The sequence below is a fragment of the Triticum dicoccoides genome, chromosome 7B (genome assembly GCF_002162155.2).
Source record: "Triticum dicoccoides isolate Atlit2015 ecotype Zavitan chromosome 7B, WEW_v2.0, whole genome shotgun sequence".
Lineage (NCBI taxonomy): Eukaryota > Viridiplantae > Streptophyta > Magnoliopsida > Poales > Poaceae > Triticum > Triticum dicoccoides.
In genome coordinates, this window is record NC_041393.1 from 10,927,117 (window position 1) to 10,931,535 (window position 4,419).

Consider the following 4,419-nt stretch of genomic DNA (forward strand, 5'->3'; position numbering starts at 1 on the left):
TCCTGAGACGTCATTAGAAAAGCTGTTCGTGGTGTCTTCATGAAGAAGACGACCGGAACGTTTTCTTCTTTTCTTAAAGTTAATTGGTGATGGGCGACATTACTCAGGCTGCGCAGTGTAAATCTGGGTGAAAGAGTTTGCTGTATCGGCCAGCAGGGACTCGTACGTGTATATATGGACGATCAGGAGTACAGGAGGCGTACATTGGTTTAGATTGACTTGGCTCGTAAGAAACTATACAGAGACGAAGCCATATCGATCCAACCTGACGTACATAATTACAATACGTAAATACAACAAGTCCTTGCCCTACACGTACAGGATTACAAGTATTCCAACATCCCCTCTCAATCACAACTTATCTAAGTTGAGATTGCGCCGAAAAGCTTCTTGCTGCCTCACTGTCAAAGGCTTCGTAAACCCATCTGCAACTTGATCTCCTGTCGGTATAAACTGAATGTTTAGTAACTTATTTGCTACTCTTTCTCTGACATATGTTTAGTTCTAGCATGAAACACAGGATTTGCTGACAGATAAGTGGCACCAAGATTATCACACCACAATGTTGCTGCTCGTGAGTGGCAAATACCAAGTTCCTTTAGCAATGATTGTACCCGAATTACCTCTGCTGTTGCATTTGCAAGAGACTTATATTCTGCTTCTGTGCTAGATCTAGATACTGTGGGCTGCTTTCGTGCAGTCCATGAAACAAGATTGCATCCAAAAAATATAGCAAAACCTCCGGTGGACCTTCTGTCATCAGGACAGCCTGCCCAATCAGCATCAGAAAAAGCACTAACAAGAGATGAATCTGACTTCACAAGTTTTAGCCCAACAGAAGATGTATATCTGAGATACCGAATAATTCTCTTCACTGCTTACCAATGAACCGTAGTGGGAGCATGCAAAAACTGACACACCTTATTTACTGAGAATGATATATCAGGTCTAGTTAGTGTTAAATATTGCAGCGCACCAACTATGCTCCTGTACCTGGTAGAATCTTCTCCCCCAAGTAGCTTGCCTTCTGCCAAGGACAATTTCTCTGATGTAGATAATGGTGTAGTGACCGGCTTACAATCCTTCATGCCAGCTCTCTTTATTATGTCTGCAATATATTTTCCTTGAAACAAAATAATTCCACTGTGTACTGATGTTACCTCTATTCCCAAGAAGTAATGCAAGTCTCCCAGATCCTTCAGTGAGAAATCTCCACGCAGATCACGGAGTAGTGCTTCGACTGCCTCTGAGCATGAGCTTGTGACAATAATATCATCAACATAAATAAGCATAAATATAGTTATTCCATTTCTGCTATAGAAAAATAGAGAGGTATCTGCCTTTGAAGGAGTAAAACCAAGTGACTGTAGTTTGGTGGATAGACGAGAGTACCATGCACGTGGTGCCTGTTTCAACCCATATAGTGCTTTGTCTAACTTACACAGAAAACCAGGTTTCTTGGGATCCTCATACCCTGGTGGTTGCCTCATATAGACCTCCTCTTCCAGAACACCATGAAGGAATGCATTCTGCACATCCAATTGTCTCATACACCACCCTTTTGACACAGCAACAGACAGAATTAACCTGATCGTCGCTACCTTCACTACAGGACTAAAGGTGTCCTCGTAGTCAATGCCATAACGTTGCTTGAAGCCTTTAGCAACTAAGCGTGCTTTGTATCTGTCAACAGTACCATCAGGTTTGCGCTTAACTTTATATACCTACTTACAGTCAATAATGTTAAGTCCTCTCTGAAACGGAACAAGATGCCATGTCTCATTTCTCATGAGAGCAAGATATTCTGCATCCATAGCCTCTCTCCACTTTGCATCACCAAAAGCATCTTGCAGAGTGTCAGGTTCTCCTGTACTGCAGAAACCAGCCCAACGAATACAGCCGTCCTTATATTCTTTAGGGCGAAAAATACCACTTTTTGACCGTGTATGTGCTTGTGAAGGCGGCTGGGAAGGTTGGCGTGGCTGTGGCACAAAAATTGCAGAAGATCGGGCGCCCGCTACAGCATCAGGGGCCGATCGATCCGTCTCGGATCGTGAATCCGCAGGCCCATCATGGGCCGCGACGGGTGAATCGGGGCGGCCCACTTCCATTGATAGGCCGCCACTTGGCGAGCCACCAGCAACGCACGCGGAATCGACCGCGTCCTCCACTCGGGGGCGCCCACCTGGCAAAGCGGGGGCCGTTCGCTCCTGGGCAGACCCGCACGAGGCGCGAGGAGCAGTTTCCAGGGGCTCCCGCCGCGTCAGGGTGCCAGGTACAGATCCCGTGGCAGATTCGCTGCCATCCAGGGAAGCGCCGGATCCCGTGCGGGCAGGTGAGTCCTCTTGGCTTGTCGTGCCTTGATCTGCTGTGGCTATTTCATCCTGCATAAAATCATCTCCAAAAGCACTGTTTTCGAAACTGTGAACATCAACAGTATTGGAAATTGACAAATGATCATTACGCTCATTATTCCCATGATCTAAAGGAGTGAATGGATTGAGGAGATTTTGTGGTAATAGAAGGATTTCTGCTCAAAGTTGTGCGCCGGCATTAGGATGAAGATTCGAAAAAGGAAAAATTGATTCATCAAAAACAACATCTCTGGATATATAAACTCGACCAGTGGTGACATCGAGACACTTATACCCTTTATGAAGGCCACTATAGCCTAGAAAAACACACTGTTTGGAACGAAATTGAAGTTTGTGTTGATTGTAGGGACGAAGATTGGGCCATACCGCACACCCAAAAATGCGTAAGAAAGAATAATTGGGTTTCTCATGTAGAAGACGCTCCATGGGTGTTTGGAAATTAATGACCTTGCTAGGAAGTCTATTAATAAGATAGAGAACGGTAAGAAAGGCTTCATCTCAGAATTTAAGTGGCATGGATGCATGAGCAAGGAGTGATAGACCAACTTCAACTATATGACGATGCTTACGTTCAGCTGAACCATTTTGCTGATGAGCATGGGGGCATGATACATGATGAGAAATACCAATACGGTTGAAAAAATTGTTCAACTTACGGTATTCACCCCCCCAGTCAGTTTGCAAAGCAAGGATTTTTTTTATCAAATAGACGTTCTACATGATGCTGAAAATCATGAAATTTCTGAAACACCTCAGATCTATTTTTGAGCACATAAATCCAAGTAAACTTACTGAAATCATCGACAAAGCTTACATAATATTTATTTCTGCTCACTGAAGGTGTAGCAGGACCCCATAGATCGGAGAAAATAAGCTCTAAAGGAGCACTAGACACACTCGTTGAACTAGGATACGGAAGCTGATGGCTTTTCGCCTTTTGACAGGCATCACAAACTGAATCGTTGTTTTTACTGGAGAAAGGGAGACGATTTTCCTTAAGAACTTTGTCGACCACCACATATGAGGGATGTCGTAGACGCCTATGCCACCGAGAGGAAGATGGTTTGCTTGCTGAAAAAGCTTGCCGTCCATGAATCAACGGCTTGGACTGTAGGGGATAAAGGCCACCCCTACTCTGAGCGTGGAGTAGAACCTTGCCTGTTACCTGGTCCTTAACAGAAATAAATTCAGGCCAAAACTCAATGTAAGTAAGATTGTCATGACCAAGTTTGTGAGCTGAAATAAGATTTTTTGTTGCAGATGGAACATGTAGGACATTCTTAAGATGTAAAGGACGATCATGGGTATGAATTTGCGTTTGACCAATATGTTCTATTTCCATACCTGCTCCATTTGCTGCATGAACTTGCTCGTTGCCGTGGTAGCGATCATGGACCGTGAGCTTGCTTAGCTCACCCGTAATGTGGTCGGTAGCTCCGGTGTCGACGTACCAATTGGTGTCAACACCATAGGAGTTTGTCATCATGTTCACCGTCTTCTTCGGTGTTGCCGGTGGTGTGCGGAAACGTTTGTCATGCCTCTTCCAGCAGCGGTAAGCTTCGCGACCGTCGCGACGACAAATTTGGCACTGCTCTTCAGAAGCATTGCCGCCGCCGCCGCCCTGGTAGTCGCCACCGCCGCCTTGGTAGCCGCCACCACCGCCTTGGTAGCCGCCGCCACCGCCTTGGTAGCCCCCGCCTCCTCCTCCTTGTTTTGGTGGCTTGTTCTGGTAGCCACCACCGTTGCTACTCCCGCGACCATCATAGCCGCTGCGACCACCATAGCCGCTGTTCCCCCCGTTATTCCAGCGGTTGCCGCTGTTGGAGGGGCCACGCCCTCCTTTGTTAGCGAGGTTGGCAGAATAATATCCGCCAGGAGCCTGGGCCTCGAGGCGACTCTCAGTCGCCAGAAGCTGCCCGTACAGGTCGCCGAGAGAGATGGGGTCCCCTCGAGCAGTTGTGGCCGAGATTGCAGACATGAACGGGTTGTAGTCGCTGTCGAGCCCAGAAAGAATCTGCGAGATTAAATCATCATCATCAATCTT

General features: G+C 46.5%; 1 pseudogene; it reads right to left on the reverse strand.

The window, feature by feature from the left end:
* Window positions 1–4,321: 4,321 nt before the first annotated feature.
* On the reverse strand, window positions 4,322–4,419 carry LOC119342454 (annotated as a pseudogene).